We start from the raw sequence: 17,973 nt of genomic DNA, 5'->3' as shown, positions 1-17,973 counted from the left end.
AAACCACTCTTGCCCCTCAGGATAGCTGAGATGCAGGGGAGGAATATCTTTTTCTGCACAGTAGTTATATTTTTCAGGACCCAAAAAAACCTGACACTGAACTGGCCAAGAAAGAGACGGGTCTCTTCCTTTGGTAACTGGATGTCAACTTCCCGCCTGTCAGACAACTTTAATTAACACTTGACCTTGTCTGGTTTGCAGATTTATTTATCTTTTTGCTTTCTGATCAACAAAAATAATAGAAAAGATCTTTGAAAAATAATAGAAAAGATATCTGAAAAATGCATTGTACAAACAACAATGGGTGAAATCGGGAGAGAGAATTTGCTTTGTTTGCATATGTGGGGAGTGGCAGAAGCAAGCAGCACCACTGAACGGCTGCAAGACCATCTTCGAGTTATAAGATCCTTTTCTAAGCAATCTCAAGAAATGTTAACGCTGAGTTCGCCTCATCCTTCTCTACCTTCCGCCATCACATAGGTATTCCCTTGTGCAGCAATAGTTAGGGAAAGGAGCCAGCGCAGAATTGCCTTGTTTAGATAGCTGAACTTCTGAAAAGTGTAAAACCCAACCTGATGTGTAAGTGCTGTCTGTGGACTAGGCCCGCGTACATACATTTTGCCTAGGAGAGTATTTTTCTTGTGCATTTCTACAGGCACAGAGAGGGACGAGATCATGGGTGTGCAGTTTACTCATGCAGAAATAAAGTAATGAAATGCAGTCTCTTGCCTGTTTTCTTCTTTGGGAGGTGCTACAGAGGGCTGCCGTTTGCAAAGCAATTGTCAGTGAAATCGTGTCTGCATCCTTTTGTGTGAAACAAAAGGAGACAAGACACAATACTGGTTACAAACTAATCAGAGGTTTGGCAGCTGCTTTAGATCACAGAAAAATGTCTTGATCCACATACATTTAAATGAATAACTAACTCGCTTAACTACTTAAGCAGTGCTATCATTCTTTGTGAATGTGATCCTCGTGCTTATGCAAAGTGTATGAACGCTTTTGTGCAGAGCAAACCAGCGCGTTAGAGAGAAGACTGGTGACTCACAGTTCCTTGCAATGAACTACACTGAAAAAGGATGTTTAAACCTGTAAGCTCAGCATTACTCTGCCTTCATCACAGCGGCACATCGCTGGGACACGGCTGGCTGGGAGCAGAAACTACTTCTCAGAGAAATTCATAACAAACCCCATATACTTATTCCTTTTAAAAGACAGGAGGAATAGCCCCCAAGGCTGACCAAGCTATTTTCTTCTGTCCCCTTTGTTATTTTCTAGTATCTCTGGGCCTGAGTCAAAACCACAGCTGTCCACCCAAGCCTTCCCACTGACTGCTGTGGGGCTCGGATGGGGCTTGCTCGTTTTCAGGCTTTGGTGCTGACCTCAGTCTGCCATCTCATCCCCCAGGCTCCCAGGAAGAGAGAACAGCAGTCCCCGAACTATGTGAGGGAAGAATTCAGGTTAAAGCTGCCTGGGACAGGCTTCGATATGTGTTTTGAGATAACTGGTAGTGAGGTATGGCTTCAAAATCCAAATAAAGGAGCCATGTCTTGGCATGATATCCCAGCACGTGTTTGAAGAGCACCATACACCATAAAACTGGAGGGTCTGGGCAGTGCCACTGATTTAATAATAAAAATAGAACTGTGGCTGAATTTGAAATTTGACCATATTTCTTGTTCTCTCAACTTTACTAATATACATTACTGCTCCATTTTTTTTCTGGGAAAATAGGAATTAAGGACAAACCTTGAAGGTTTAGCCTTCTGCCTGCACCCGTAGCGTTTTAGGCAGCTGTCTGCCAGTGGCCCAAGGCACAAATCTTCTGCCCTCCAGAGCAGCACAGAAGGCATCACAGCCATCCCCAGCCTTGCTAGCAGAGCCTCAGCAAGCTGTTGGCACACATGTGGGTCCTGGCCCAGGACACGTCCTCTGAACCCTGCTCCTTGCAGACCAGCAGCCTTCTATTCTCCCGTCATCTGTGTTCCCTCCTGATCTGTATTAAAAATGTGAAGCACAAGGAAGAAAAAGTTAATGAGCGGTCCATTTATCCAGTAAGACCTCGCATACGAGATGGAATAGCACATGGCACCCAAGACAACATCAAAACATAGCTCTGCTTAAACACAGTGGGCTTTGCCTAAAGAAGTAAAACCAGGAACTAGTAAAAATTAGAGGAATAAGGTACAGTTAAATAACCACAATAAACAGCTACTATGCAGTAGTCCAGAGGTTTCCATAAACCCATGAACTTTGAGGCTGCTGGGAACATCCAGCCCTATCTTCTCAGGTGAGAGAGCAGGGGGAAAGGAGGAGTACTCCTCAATTCATCCCTTCCTTCACACCTGGGGAGGAAATGTCTTCTGCTGACAACAAACCGCAGCAAACACAAGCAGCCACCCCTCTGCCACAACCCACAAACCTGCACTCATGAAGTAGGGTGCACCCACCACAGAACACTCCCAGACTTCTGCGTTTTAGGAGGATTGAGCACCCGCTTTGGGGACATGCTCTGCCTTTGGGATTTCTCTGCTGTTCCTCAAGGACTGTGGCTGCTTCAGGGAAAGAGGGGAATTTCAAAAAAATCACACTTTTAGACTAGTGCGTTACTATGGGTGACAATTTTCATCATCCTTTTTAAAGGGGTGCTTCAGTGACCCTTTGGGGATTTGAGTGTATTTTATTTTTGCTGTTTGGACGAGACAGGCTACAATCATGGATTTGAAAAATAAAGTTTGTTAATACCCCACTGGCTTTAAAAGAGAAGGTTTGGCATCCTCATCTTCCCTTTGGGATTTTGATTTCTCAGATCTGAACCCCATGGAGCAGGGCAGACATCACTTGGCAGTAATGCAAAGTGTGGCATGGCAGCATTTTTGTTCACACAAATCCTCGCACACATAGAATTTTGCTGAAATGCAGGTAAATGTTTAATGACGTTGTAGCTGGATAAACTAAGACTCTGAGAAATAAAGTCACTTGAAAGCGTGGCTCCATGAGTGAGAAACCGGCATCGACATCTTATTGCCATAAGCGTACCCGCGTCTTGCTGCAGGCCAGGAGTATGAACCCCGAGGGCTCAGCTCCTTCTTGCAACAGAGGGATGAATGTACGGGATGAGTTTTCAGTTTATAGGGCAATAAGCCTTTTGCCAATCAACCCCAAAATATACCTAACCACTGATTCCTCACCCCTGCATATTGATGACTAGCCTGCTGTGTTTCTTAGCCTCATCACATTCCTGTTTTCACTGTTTTCTGTTTAATTTAGGAAACTCAGATACGCTAAACAACGATATGGATCTCAGTATCATTTTGTGCTACAATGCTTCAGTGCCACTTAATTCTGTGACGAGAAATAATGCATTGACTGCAATGTATATTGCTTGTGTTCTTCTTCACTGCAACAATGAGTCATTATTCAGAGTATGTTTATGTAATATCATAAATACCAATCTCTGGTATTTATGCAGCATAGTATTTACTTGGGCAAGTTGCCACATGAACTAAAGAAGTAAACAAAGAGCCATTCTTTGGAGGGTTAAAAAAGTCTTAAAATGAATCCAATTTTCCTTCATAAGGCACTCCTTGTTATTTTACCTAAAGTGGCTCTTTAAGATATACGGTATGATAAAACACACAATTCCTGGGAGACGCAATTATGGTTCCTAGGAGACTGGTGAATAAACAATCAGGAATAGAGTGTTTGTTTTCCCTAGGTTTTTCTGAACTATTAATGGAAGGCATTAAAAAAAATGGGGAGGAATCTGTTGGGTTGATAAATGGTAAGAAAAGTTGAGGAGCGCACTTCACTGAACACACAGGGTTTCTGCCTAAAAGCAGTACTATTTTATTGGATTGCAAATAATCCTATTTTGCAAATGCATTTGCAGTGAGTATAAATACCACAGTGGACTCTTTGTTTGTTATATTTGCTGTACTGTGTACATCAACGGCACAACGTGTGTTCGAAAGTAAAGAGCTTGCCTTGTCTCACATTACCTTTAAGCGTTAACACAACCAACTTCCTTCGAATCAAGGTGACAAAATCTGCCGCGTTGTATGAAATGTTCAGTCTGACACAAATTCCTCAGGAACGGCGGGGGGGCCCTGTCCGGATGATCGCTGAGCCACTGCAAACCCTCTTCTAGCAAATCAGGGACGCTGCAGTCAACCCTACACGTGTGGCCACTGAAAACCTGGAAGACAGATAAAGCTAAGATGAACCAACAGCGGAAGAAAAGCTTTTGCAACCTGCGTATATCAGAATGCAACTGAGTCGGGGGCAGTGCTTAACAGAGTCATTCAGGTGATCCATCACCTAAAACCAGGGCATCCCAAAGCCACTGGCCACCTCTCTACATCAGCTACCTCTTCTATAAATCAGATGGACGAAACCAAGTTATTCATTCTATTCGATGGTGCAAATCTTCGACTTGCTCTCATCAGTAATATTTAAGCAAATTATGGACTTTGTAGGACCCTCGCAGAAGCACAGCTTCACACAGCAGGGCCTGGGCATGCACCAGCACCTGCCGCTGCAGGTTTTTAACCTCATTAATATAACGATCAGGTCTTATTAGTTTAGCAGAAACAAACGTAGACCTCACATTCCTCCTGTGGCAAGTAGGTGTCAGAGCAATAGATCGCACTGCTGTAGTTAATATGCGTTTGTGATCTAGTCATTTCCTTTAAAAAAAAAAGACAGGACAGCAAAAGTCATGATAAAGTCTATTTTGTATCAGATCTGAAGCAAATGCTGATGCTATTCCAGGCAGAAAAGCACACAGCTCGTGAGTTATTGCCTAAGTGATGGGAGATATTTTGTCTTTTTCTACCCTGCACATACAGATTTACAAAAATGCCTACAAGAAAAATATATGCACAGGATGAATCTGGTCAAGCTCGTACTTGTTCTTGTCTTAAGGATTTATTAGAGAAGTGAATAAACATGCTTGTTGTGGTAATTAACCCCATGTAAATCGCAAATCCTGCCTTCATAGGGTTTGTTTGTGCTGCTGTCATTAAGGGCCATTCAGTGTTTCTAAACTGGAGACAGGCCCGAGGTTAAACCTCAGCAAACGAAGGGGAAGACGCACAAAATGGGGGGACAAGGGGGCCCTGGCAGGGGAACTCCATCGGCAAGCCGGCCCCTTGCCAATGGTTCGCTTCCTTCGGAATCCAGGGAAAGGAAAGACAGCAGCAATAAAACCCACCGAATCCTACAATCTTCGGGCAGTCCCAGCTTGGTAACTACATTTCTCCAATCTAAAAGGACAGATTTACTTCCAACCTCTCTGCTCCCAGGCTCTGGCGGTGTGATGCCTGTTTCCCATGCCCCAGCGAAGCAGGGTCCGGCCAGCCCTGGTGTGCGCGGTGAGCGCCAGGTACGGCCACCCCACGCCGCAGGCTGCGAGGAGCAATCTGCTCGAGCCATGCTGGGTCAGCTGCTCCTCGGCCTCTGGATGGTCCCTTCCCCAGGCTACTGAAACCTGTGGGAATCTTTTCGCTGATTTCCATGGGCATTGGATCAGATTTAACGTCCCCAGACCAGGTGCCAAACAGGTGTATGGTGCCAGCGCTAGTTCAGCCCTCAGGAATGGCCCCATATCTTCTCCTTTGGTCTGTAGGGCCCATCATGCCCTGTTTTGTCTAGTAGTGAACACCATTAGTAATGGAAGTCTATGTCTAATAGGAAATGCCTTCTCTCCTGTAACAAAGCCCTCAAATTAATTACCAGCAATATGATGCCTTGGAAGGAAATCTGAATTGAGGCTATAACTCTGCCCGAGTGGATATTTCGGTAACTTGCTAGACCTCCTGCTGCCATCTGCTACGTACAACATGCAAATGATTAAGGTTAAGTAATAGCGATAAGGAACGAGATAGTTTCTATGCGCACACCTGATCACTTTGGTAAGGAGTGGTCCATCGAAGATGCCTTTCAGTTCAGGACACTTCTTGCTAGAAGAAGCCTGATCAGTGAATAGTCTGCAGCACGCTGGAGAACCAAAAATACACGCTCTTCATAGGTCAATACTGCTTGTGAGACAACTACACTTTTCCTCTCGTGCTATGAACCCATCTTGTCTTCTGGCTACACTGACGAGAAAATGATCGCCCAACAAAGATGGCACAACACAGCAAAATTGAAAACACATTTAGCAATTTGCATACCTTGCATGCCATAGAACACCCCCAAATCCTGGTGGAAATGTGCATAATGTGCCAGACATCTTGAACCCAGGAACTCCCCTCCCCATAATCCCTTGGGACCAAAAAGTTTCTGATTGTACTCCAGCTTCCCCATAAAAGCTTCATTGTTACTGCAGCCCAGCCTTTACCAGGAGTCATGGCATCGGGCCACAGCCTCCAGGGACACTCTCAAGCTGCACAAAACAAGTTTTTCCAAACAGTTTAAGCATTTCCCAGCCCAGACTCTCACATTCTAGTTGTTTGTGCAGGGACAGTAACCCACCAAGCCCTGCCTAAAATACTGGTTGTTTAAACTCCACAGAGACATTTTTTACTAACATTCCTTACTGCCGTAACCTCTTGACCATTTAAAACTACTATTAACGGGCAGAGTCCATAGGCCTAATGTCAAGGAGTCATCCCTGTTGCAAAAAAGCAGCAATGGGACAATAGATAGATAATTGTTGCTTCCTTTGGACGGCTGCTTCAGCTAGAGATCCTGAGTGCAATGGGCTGTGCAGCAGCCCACGAGATACGTGCAGCATCAGCTCAACAGCTCTTACCTGCCATAGTATTTTGGGATGGAAACAGGGAAGTTTGCTCCAGTCGACCAGGTTGGGTGGCAGTGGAGGAGCTGACGGGGTTGGGTGGCAGTGGAGGAGCTGTATCCCTCGGAGGAGCCTGGACCAGCCCAGGGCAGCAGCACTGGGTGCCAGCTCAGCGCTCCGCTCCCTTGCTGCCCGGAGCACCTGCAGGGGCAGGATGCCATGCTCAAATTTTGCAGGGGATGTGTCCAAGTTCCCCTGCAGAGATTTCACCCTCTTTTCTAATCAGGCAGCACCACAGTGGGAAGAGGCCATTGCAAAATTGCTTATTGTACTTCAATTTCCACCCTGTGAGTTAGGGGGGATCCTGGTGTTGGTGTCAGGGACACAGACAGGCTGGGTGCAGGGAGCTGATGGCAGCGGGTAGAAGCTGGGGATGAGGACTGTCACTGGGACACCCTGCTGCTGCCATGACGGTCTCTGAAGGTGTCTGTCTTGCTCACTGCTCATTTGCAAGGGGACACCGCAATCAGAAGCCCCACGACAGCGGCACAGGCTCCCCCAGCCCCACCATAAAAAGCAAGCGTCTCTTCCTCTCCAGAGGTTTCTGCCAGCCTCTGCAACACGCTCTACACCAACACTGATGCACCATGACCTCCCTGCTCGCAGCAAAGGGCTGTCAGCCTGAAACGCGCTGCCTTTGGGGATTTGCCGAGCGTGGCTGCTTTCTGCAGAGCCAGTGCCTGCCCTCTGTCCTGGCAGCCACGGGGCTGCGCCTTCCTTCCCGTCAGGGCATCGCTTACACCGGAGAGACCCCACAATATCCCACACCTTCCCCTCCACTCTAGTCCTAATCAAGGTAATCATGGCACTCACTTGCTAAATTAGCACTAATTAATGAAACGCTAATGAAAAAAGGGCTGACTAATTCACGGCTTCTGTACGTAATGGACTTTTCTCTCAGGACTTTGGAGGCACTGGCATCTCTGCCCGGTGCTGAGAAGGTTGAAGCCATTCAAAGTCACAAGCACAGGTCACAGGGACACTCCAGCCACGCTGCCTCAGCTTCCCCAAGCACCTCATGGGGGAAAAATAACACCGCTTTGAGTCACCACTTAGCGCCATGGAGTGTTTGGGGCTTTTTAATACGGGACCCTTCAGAAGGCGGCTTTTAGATGGCTTGTTCTGCAAAGATGATAAAACAAACAGAATCGGAGCTAGAGAGGAATTTCTGGAGTGCTCGGCACCAGCCCCGGCCTCTGCTGGGAGTCCAGGCAGCCCCTTCATGAGCCGCAGCAGGCTGGTGAGTGCCAAGTGGGCATAGCCCTTTTGCAGGTGTCTAAATACACACTGGTATTTGAGGAAATAAAAGGCTTTAAAATGTGCTCATGAGTTCAGTCAGGGGTGCTGTGTTCAAATGGCCTCAGTCCATCCAACCTTTACCTCCCCGGACCTCGGGGGGCTTTGGGCAGGGCTGTAGACGCTGTGACGAGCTGCCCTCCTCACACGCTGCCAAGCTCTTGGCTGTGTGGCAGTGTCCCCTCCAACCCGGCAGCTGCAGAGAGCAGGCATGCAACACAGCATCATCTCATACCTTGGTAAGGCCCTTTGGCTCAGTTTGGTCTAATTTGCTAACACACGCACCATAATTACAGGGCTTGTGTTTAGGCATATCTCAAGAGTTCCTTGTACATGTCATAGTAATTCACCCAGAGCCCATCAGGGAAAGCCAGCCCTAAACTGTCCAGGGCCAGGCACAGAGCGCTTTCTGCAGATGGGAGGAGCCACAAAAGCCTTTGGAAATCCAGTGCAGATCAAACCTGACGTCTGGCAAGATTCCGCTTCTGCCCCTCGTGCTGGCTGTTTGCAGCTGCGCTGGTGAGTGCTGGTGGGGCGGAGAGAGGCCAGCGAGCTCCCTTGCCAGGGTGCCCACTGCCACTCCGGCTCTCAGTCCCTCATCCTCACCTGGCCCCGCTAGGGACACCCTGGCAAGCCTGAAGGCGCCCACCTGGAAAGGAGAGACTCAGCTACTGGGACAAGGCTTCTTACCAGCACAGCTCGGTTGCCAGAGGTGCGCTGCCTTTCTCTTTCCTGACCGCTGTAGCCATGGCCGCAAAAATTTAAATGGAGACCAAGCCCAAGCGTGGGAGTTGATCCTTTGCCTGGTGTGTGCCTAATGGCAACATCTTGTATTGTCTAATAAGCTCTATCTTGCATCTCTCATCACACAGACTGAGCCTCGTAAAAGCTTATTGGATCTGGCACAAGCCCTTGGCCCCTGTGTCCCGCGCAGCCCCAGGGAGAGGGCAGCCTCTCCCGGCTGTGCCCCCGGCGGGGGCTGGGGCTTTGCTCTTCCTTCGTGATGTTTGCCCAAGTTCTGCACCGAAACCATCCTTGTTGCAGACTCAGCGACACTCACTGCTTTTGAACACCGAGCAGAGCTGTTTCACATGCTTTGAGATGGCAGCAAACCAACTAAGAACAGCTGACACAATTAGCTGATGGAAAAATAAGTTCATGGCACTTTTTTTTTGTCCTAGAAACCTATCTCACATTAATGCAAATATTCTATCAGGATTCCATTGAGCCCGTTCCCCAAAGCGAGCCACAGCTGATGGAGCAGCGCCGTGGAGCTGCAGTCACGTGCTCAGGCTCCAAAGGTGAGCCAGGTCCTGTGCAAGGCCCCACGGGCTCTGCACGCCGGGGGACTGATGTGGAACTGTAATGGTTTCTCTTTGCAATACAGCTAATCCCTGGCCTTCAAGTGGGGCTGTTGCGTGGGGGCACGACGTGATGGTAACAGCTCTGCAGTGGTTACAGTCTTTGGGGAAATGGGAGGGTGGCAGGGTTACCAGGAAGGTTGGTGCCTCTTTCCTGACGCTTTTATAGAGTTTCTGACAATTGTTTAAGACATTTAATTTATAAATTTCTCAAGAGAGATTTTTACTTCCCAGAGGACTGAAACATTTTGAGCTCTTTACACTGAATTATTGGCTCCGGCTGAAGATGAAACCACGCAGCTGCCTGGACCATAATGTTTCCATGAGAGGATGGACATGGCTGTCAAGTGCGGGCCCTGTCGAGGCCCATCTCCACGCACCCGACGAAAGACCACAGCCACAGCTCAGAGCTGGCAGGAGCCCTTCCACTGAAGTGCTGCAATTACAATTGCTCTCACTAAAGCTACATTTGGCCTTTTATCTGACCTCCTTTGATCTTTGCCACAACCTCTGGCAGGTCTTCAGTGCATTCAGTTCTTTATATTAAAGCAATCAATCCCACATGCAACCAATTAGGTTTAGACATAGTTTGGTGACCATAATATTGTACAGACGTTCTACCAAGTTTTCAACAAGAGAGGGTGGCTCCTACATGTCACTTTCTAGTGGGGAGCACGCTGACTGCAGTTCAGAAATATCCCAAGGAGAAAAACATATTCCAGAATTACTCTCCAAGCCCCAACGTCCCACTTGCAGACAACATGCTGGCTTTGTGTACATACAACAGGGAGCCAAACGCTGCTGCTCCTCCTCGTTGGGCACAGCATGCAGGGCAAGAATCTCACTAGACCTGTGTGACCAGGTTTGTCATCCAATAACCTAATCACCTGCCACTGTCATTGTCCGTGACACACACCAAATATGTTTTGCTTATCAGAAACAAAGAGGCGGCAGAACCCGTAAAGTCTTCTAGCTCCATCTGTTTTGTCCAGGCCTCTAAGGAGGGGTGGGAGGGCGGCCAGTACAGGTGGGCATTTGCCTTCACTGCGTTTGCACTGAATGTGGGGCAATGCCCATTGCGTCTCTCTCCCTTGCTGCTGTACTGACACAATGCAGTATGGCCAACGCTTATCGTATTATCTAGAACTCCTCTTTGTGTAGTCTTCAGTTAGAGATACATCCTCCATCTGTTCATGGTGTCAAATAGCTCATACGTGGACACGGATGAAAAATGAAACTCCCTTCCATTCAGATAACCCTGAAACAGCACAAGTCTTCCAAAATTCAGCAGAGGCATTGAAAGCACATCACCACTGTCTCTCTTGAGCTCTGGGACACAGGCTATTGACACTGCTATTTGCTAAAGCGTCCTAGAGTCCGTTCACCATGGACTTTGCCCTGTTAGTGATGGAGAAGGAGCACATTTCCTCATGTGGGCCGTTTCCTTTCAATGGAAGGTGCCAGTGTTGATGCAGATTGCTGGTTTGTTTGCTTGCTCCCCTGCCAGGGAGAGCATTTCTTGTGTCAGGGGGTTTGGTGGCAGCAAGAGCAACTTCAAGCCAATTCTCTCACACCTTGAGAGCTCTTTTCAGAAAAAAGCGCTCTTTTCTTACTGCTCACGCCTTGCCAAGGAGAAAGAGACATCTGGGTGGATCTTCCAGGTCTTGCCGTAACACAAAGGTGCAATAAGAAGAACACAAGCAGCAGCTTTATAACCCATGGCTCTGGCGCTAGACTATTTGTAGAGTTTTTGCATTACAGCAAAAGGTCTTGATAGCATAGCAATAGGAACTCTAATGAACTTCAGATGGAAAATTATTTAATGGAGTAGCTTTCCTTCAAAAATGTCATTCTGTCACAATCAAAATGTTTTGTGAAACTATTATTTTTTGCCAACTTTTTTTTGAGGAAAAAAACACCAACAATTTTTCAAATAAAACATTTTAGATTTTTTTACTTTATATAATATATGCATTTTTAAAAGTCATAATGATCTAAACAAGCCAAAACTATTTATTTTTGTGGAATTTTCCTTTGTGGAGAATTTCAACATTTTGAGGTTTTGTTCTGAATTGGAATGAAAACAAATTTCAAAATCTCAAAATCGTCTGTGAAACACAATTTCCATTCTCTGGCCAGCTCAAGTTTCAGGCTAGAACATGTATAATAGCTCCCCTGCAGGGAAACCCTTTAGGAAAAATGTCTCTGAATGAATTTACTGGTGCAAACATATAGTTTTGAAGGTTTGCCTATTTGTCCAAGCAGACATCTCACTGCTGAAAGGTCCTCCAAGTCACACGAAGCCTCCGCAAGTTCCTAAAAGACTTATTTCTGAAAGGCATGGCTAACTTTGTATGGGTGATGGTGGTCCCTTCCTGGCTTTGATATTAGTCATCCACTTACCGTTGCCATAGACCAGAGAACTGATACCATAACTTTTTTCTTGTCCAGCTTCGGTTGGACTGCTTTTAATAGTTTAGACTTGAGATTAAAAACTTTATATTACATTTTCAAGGTAGGTGCTGTCTGTTCAGATTAAAATATTAAATATAATACAATTTATATTCTAGAAGATTTCGATGGATTTAAATATTTACAGCCTTAGCAAATAATTCTGCCTCAAAAAAAAAATCACCAATTACAAACAAGATGACTTGCAGTGTCAGGTGTAAAGAACAAAAACCTACCGTAGGACAAACTGATTATTAGGGACGCTGATGGAGGCCTACTGTAACTGCTGTTTTCAAGCGAGTTACTTTGGATTTACAGTGACATAAATGAGATCATAGGCCAATCTGTTCAGAGCAGATTTATATATCACAAAGGTATGACGAAGCCTAATACTGAAATGAATTAACATAGATTGCAAGTTAATCACACACTCTATAAAAAAAAAAAACAACCCGCATGCCGTGGGGCTTTTTGCTGCCTTTTTCCAGCTGTGTTTTACTGGAGGGGGGTCGGTGCGTGCTGTGCTGAGGCACTGCGGAGAGTCTCCCTGCTCCTCCAGAAAGCAAAGGCTTTGTCTCAAGGTGAAGGCTGAACTAAACACAGACTCTGCAGGCAAAGTTTGTTTATAACTCCCAACTCTGCTGGGTCAGTTACGCAGTAGCTTCACTAAACAAACAAGAAAAAAGCGGGTCAATGTTCAAATACTGGAGTGAAGCTTATTTAAGCTGCTTCAATAGTTGTCGGAGACATAAAGCTGTACGTGAAACAAACTGCCTCTGCAGTAAATACAAGTGCATGAAGCGCAGTGATCAAACTCGTGCCCAGGTATGACTCTGAGCTGTTCGTGTCTTTCACTAAGACACCTTTGACCAACCATCTCAGCACAACGCAGGAAGCTACTGAAAGCACTTTTGGCACTTGGTGCATTTGTTGCAGAATCAGCAACATAAATCTTTCAATCTACCGTCTTGAGTTGTTGCTATATTGTAAGGTGTGTGCGTTAAATCATCACAACAGGAATCACTCTCTGAAGGACTGGAAAGGGGAAAACAAACCAAAATTGCATGGTAAATCTATCAAGGAATGACACAGAGGAGCGCAGCCAGTTAAACCAGCACCATATGTGTCCCTTTGCCATGCCCCACTTCAGCAGGATATTTTCTGGAATCACCACCCTGTGGAGTTAGCTGTTTACCTTGTATATACAAGCCACCCCTTTACTAGACTGCCCGTGCATCTCATACCCCTTAGCGGAGTTCTCTTTAGAAACCCAGTGAGGTACAGCAGTGCCATTATCACCCATTTTATACAGGCAACTGAGGCTTAAAGTTAGGAAGACGCCAAAATATAAACAGCTAAACACCAGCCCTGCCTGCAGCTGAGCCTTCCGCTTTGTATTTCCTTCTTGAAAGACTGAATGCTTGTCTGGGTCTGGAGAAGAACATTTCCATCCACTAGTCTTTCAACCTGCGTACCCCTCAGTGAATACAAACATCAAAATGAGCAACCAGCCATCTGATGCATATCAACACTTATCTATCAATTCATAAATTTGTTATCAGCCCATATGATGTAACCACAGTCTTAATATCTCATCTTTCTTTCTATGCTAGAACGCACGCAAAAAAAAATGCCAATCTGATTAGATACCTAATGTTAAACAATCCCTATATAAATTTACTCCCTCCTTGCCCTGTGTTGTCCAAGAACCTTGTCAGCCTGCTCCCTGCCAGGAGGCTGGCTTCCCAAAGGCTCCCCGTCACACCACCACCAGGCCACTGCGCCAGTGCCACAGCTCAGCTGGCCAGCAAGGCATTCCCTGCGGGAAGGGGAGGAGAGGAAAGGGTCTAGCAGGAAGCCAGCTCCCTGCTGGGAAGGACTCGCTGGTAGTTCTCAGGTGCTTGATGGCAATTCACTTGTGTGATATCAGCAAATTCATCCACTGCAGGCTTGGTCCCTTTCCTCAGTGTGAAATCTCAGCACAGCAATTTTAGAATCATTCATTAATTTTTACTCACATATTAAGGCTCTTCTCCCTCCAGTATGCCTCTGCTCCTGTGTTTGGAAAAGTTCCCTTCGGATGCTGTGGCTGCTCTCTTACACTTTTGCTCTCTGTTAGGATTTCTGAAGGGACTGTCAGGAGCACTCTGTGCTGGTCTCGCTCTGCCCTGCCCGCAGCACGGACTGCCTTCAACAAGAGCAAACGTAAACCAGGGTTGTCTGCCTTCAAACACTTCAAACTGAAACAAAAATAAAGATTTGCAAAATTAAAGCAACCTCACTCATGCAGATTTATTCTAAGGGAAGTGGGCAGAGAATTGGTCCCAGGAAGATCGCAACACAGGAATCCCTGGATTCCCAGACAAAACCTGTCTAAATGAGTTTGTGGTCAGCACTTGAGACAAGCAATTGTCCCTCCATCAGCTCTTTCAGCAGCTCGACTGTGGCAGAGCTCCAGGGGAGCTCCTCCACCGCTTATGCCGGCTGTCTGATCCAGGAAGGTGAGGGAATAGATTAACTGTGCGCCGCTGGATGGAAACCACCACTGCTTCTGCTTCCACCTGGAATAGGTATGAGCACGTGAGCAAACAGGGAGAATGGTTTAAAAAGCATCAAGCACGATTAAAGTGCTTAAAGGAGAAGAAGATACTGTTCGGCTGAGCAGAAGCGAGAGGGAGGCAAATATCCAACTTGGAGGGACAAGGGATTTGTTCAGGGAGCCACACAAATATTTGTCCGGAAGCCACGGGAGAAAATGAAGAAAAGTATGCTTTATAATAAATATCAAGACGATCTTGTATCACTAAGATCTAGCAGGCTGGGAAATATTTCCTTCAGGGAAGCTCTGGACTTTAAAGTCTAATAGAGATTTTCTAGTAGCTAAAGAATAAATACATGCACAGAGTAATTAAAATAGTATTAGATTCCCATGCAGAATGTATAAATGAAATAGCAACAGCACTTTTAGCACAGCAAGTATCACAAAGGACAAAAAACCTAGTGAGACAAATCTAAATTGCTATCCCATAGTCAGCCAGCTACGGTCTCTGATCTGCGACCGTGTCAGCGGGAAATAATGGGAGAAATTAAATGGGTCAGTATCAAACCAATAAGAAAGTAGAAGAAACTCAAAACCTGTGACACCGAATCAATACGTTGATCACTTCTTGTTGTCCAGCTTCTTGTACAATGTGGAAATAGTTGGTTTGCAGTGCCACAGAGCAAGAAAAACCTACTGCGCACTTTCTTGCACCGTTCTAAGCAGATGATCACAATTACAAATTCTACTTAACAATTAACAATTCTATTTTATTAGCAGCAGTAGCAGCATCAGCAGCAGCGATGGTTGTTGTGTTACAGTAGCCTTGAGAGTCACGAACTGTGTGCCCTGGCCTGCTGCACATCGCACTCTACAAGCACACAGGAACAGATGGAAGAGTTTAAAACCTTGATCTTATTTGTTTGTAAAATTTTGATTTGATTTAAAATTTGCTCTGTTCCAGCAAAGATTTATTTGTGTGCTTTTCTTTACCACTGTGAGGAACGTGACTACTCACAATGTGGAAAGCAAAGCACATGCAAGACAAGAATCAGAAACAAGCGAGAAAGAGAAGGGAGATGGAGAGTATTAGCATCCCTGAAGACTTTATTTGCCTTTGCCTCTTTGTAATGTGAAGCTTTATTTACTGCCAAGCCCCTCCACACTCAGAAAATATGGGTGAAGACCCAGAGCATGCTTAGATTGCCTTAAAACTTCAGAGATTTAAAAATGGCAACACAGTTTGGCTTCTTGTTGTTTGGCATCTGGTTTCTGAGCCTTGCAGTGCATTTGGATCACATTTTCGGGCTTTTCCTTGCAACTGGAAGAATTAGAAATTTATTGTTAAAAAAAATGAAAAGTGAGAGAGTCATGTGATCGTGTGCTTCCAGGAGCTGAGACTTGAAGAAAAAGCCCACCCCAGACTCACAATAAAATCATGAGAATTGAAAACACCAGACTTAAGAAGCTCATCCAAGCTTTCTGCTGTGCATATGGAAAACCAGGGTGTTGTCAGGACTAGTTAGCTAATGTCATAAAGCACTCAGAAGAACAACGTTAGTTATTATTTAGGAGGAAACCAAAGTGTAAAGTGTTTTACATATAAATCTGCCCTTTAGAAGAGCAACATTAAAAACGCAAGATTGAACTCTGGATTACTGAAGGGTAATAAAGAGGTTTTAAACACAGCCATAACTCATCCTGCATGAAAATGACTCAGCAGTGCCTCGACCAAGCTGGAAACAGGACCTCTGGAAGCGATTAGGAGTGGACTGTCTCCCATCGTGCCTTCCCCCACTCTTCTGCTAGGGACGGTCGATGTGCGGAGCAGCCCAGAGCCAGGAGGTACCCCTGGAGCCAGGCGTGGAGACGGGGGCTCTGCACCTCCGCCATCAGCCTGCCCTTGACTCGGGAGCAGAGTGAAGGATGGTGGCAGCAGCTCTGCGGGCGCTGACAGGTAGCGCCTTGCAAAGCAGCAGACTGTGCTGTGACACACGTGGTGTGGCCACCCGTGTGCCTGTATGGCAGCGATGGCAGGGGGTTCAGAGCAGCTGTAGCCTGGCTATGTGGACTGAGCAGCCCTGCTAGCAGTCGGAGCCCCTTTGGTGCACTCCGGAGTGCCTCTGCCGTTCGCTTTCCGGCAGAGCAATCCAGTTGGCACAGCTGAGCCCACGCTGTGGGGACAAAGGGGAGATTTCCTACAAAAGCGATTCCTGAGCTGAACCGACCCCCTGCCACAGCTCACCCGCAGCTCTGCGGGCTGGACATAAGCAACGTCGGCTCTGAGGGCAGAATTGAGCCTTCTGCAAAAAATATTTTGGGCCAAGCGTTTTTCAACCTTGTCTACCTGTGGGTTCACAAAAATATCAGCGACGGAGATGAGGACTTGGTGATAGCAAACAGAAGCCTCCTGACAAAAGACTTGTTTTTCCTTTGCACCTTTTGCAGACTCTTCAGAAGTCCCTCCCTTCCCCAGACATCCCCAGCTAAGAATCGCTGGTTTCAGTCTTTTGGACCAGATCTGCGCGCAGCAGAGCTCTGTTCAGTTTGGTGGCAGTAGAATAATTCACACATGTTGAAATGTTCATTTCCTGGCCTGAGCTGCTTTAGAGCTGGACCTGTCGTACACGCTACAGAACTGCTTGGAACCCGCTGGTCCCTTCCTCCTTCAGATGCAACACGAAGGGAGTGCTGTTACTTTGTTAGGAGAGAACTTAAAACAAACAAGCCGCCACCAACTGCAGTTCATGTATATGGTTATGATTTTAAATTGCAAACAGGAGGCTACTTGGCTTTGCATGGTAAGCATTGTCTGGCAGCGGACGGGCTCCTCTGATCTCCCTGAGCCTTGGATTGCTGCTGTGAGATTGTGTCACAACTAGTCATTAATTATTTCATCAAAAGCTTATTTTTCTCATTTCCTCATCATTATTTCCACCTAGTTTCTTATAAATTGAATCCAGTTATTGGCAAGCCTTGTTTCTCCCCTAAGTGGGGTCTGGGCTTTGCAGAGAAAAACACTGGCCTTAGAAAAAATGTACGGTTGATATACGTAGTCCACGTGCATATGTATGCATACACCGAGCGAGAAATTACCGTATACGTGTATAAACATTGCTCTGACCCTCCTTGTCCTCCCATTTACTCTGGAAGCAGATTCTCCTTCTTCCTACCTGTTAATAGATAGAAATATTGTCATTCTCACCATGGGAATGAATAAGCAAGGAAAAGCAGAAAGGTAAGAGAAGGTGAGTACAGCTATCAGGAGATTCTAACAGTACCTTCAACTCCTTGGGAGACACTTATTTTTAAAAAGTGCCACAATATTCCCGGAAAAATGGAGACCCCTCTTGGTGATGTCAGCCCTGATAGACAAAACAGGATAGCACTACTCATGGGAGATAATTACAACCTCAAGAGAGTTGAGAGTCCCAAGCTAAAGAAGTCAGGGAGGAGTGAGGCAGCCAAAAGATCCAGAGAGCTGGTTCAGAAACCTCTTCTGTCACCAGCCACCACGATGCTAG

General features: G+C 46.2%; 1 long non-coding RNA gene across 1 annotated transcript; it reads right to left on the bottom strand.

Moving 5' to 3' along the window:
• Nucleotides 1-1,751: 1,751 nt before the first annotated feature.
• LOC128909512 (uncharacterized) lies at nt 1,752-6,003 on the bottom strand. Its single transcript, XR_008466398.1, has 3 exons — nt 5,904-6,003; nt 4,002-4,198; nt 1,752-1,996 (listed from the first exon to the last, which is right to left on the bottom strand). It is a non-coding gene; the product is annotated as an uncharacterized LOC128909512 (long non-coding RNA).
• Between the last annotated feature and the right edge of the window lie 11,970 nt (nt 6,004-17,973).

This window comes from Rissa tridactyla, chromosome 4 (genome assembly GCF_028500815.1).
Source record: "Rissa tridactyla isolate bRisTri1 chromosome 4, bRisTri1.patW.cur.20221130, whole genome shotgun sequence".
NCBI classification, from domain to species: Eukaryota; Metazoa; Chordata; class Aves; order Charadriiformes; family Laridae; genus Rissa; species Rissa tridactyla.
The sequence above is the reverse complement of the archived record's forward strand: the minus strand, read 5'-3'. Positions and strand labels throughout refer to the sequence as shown.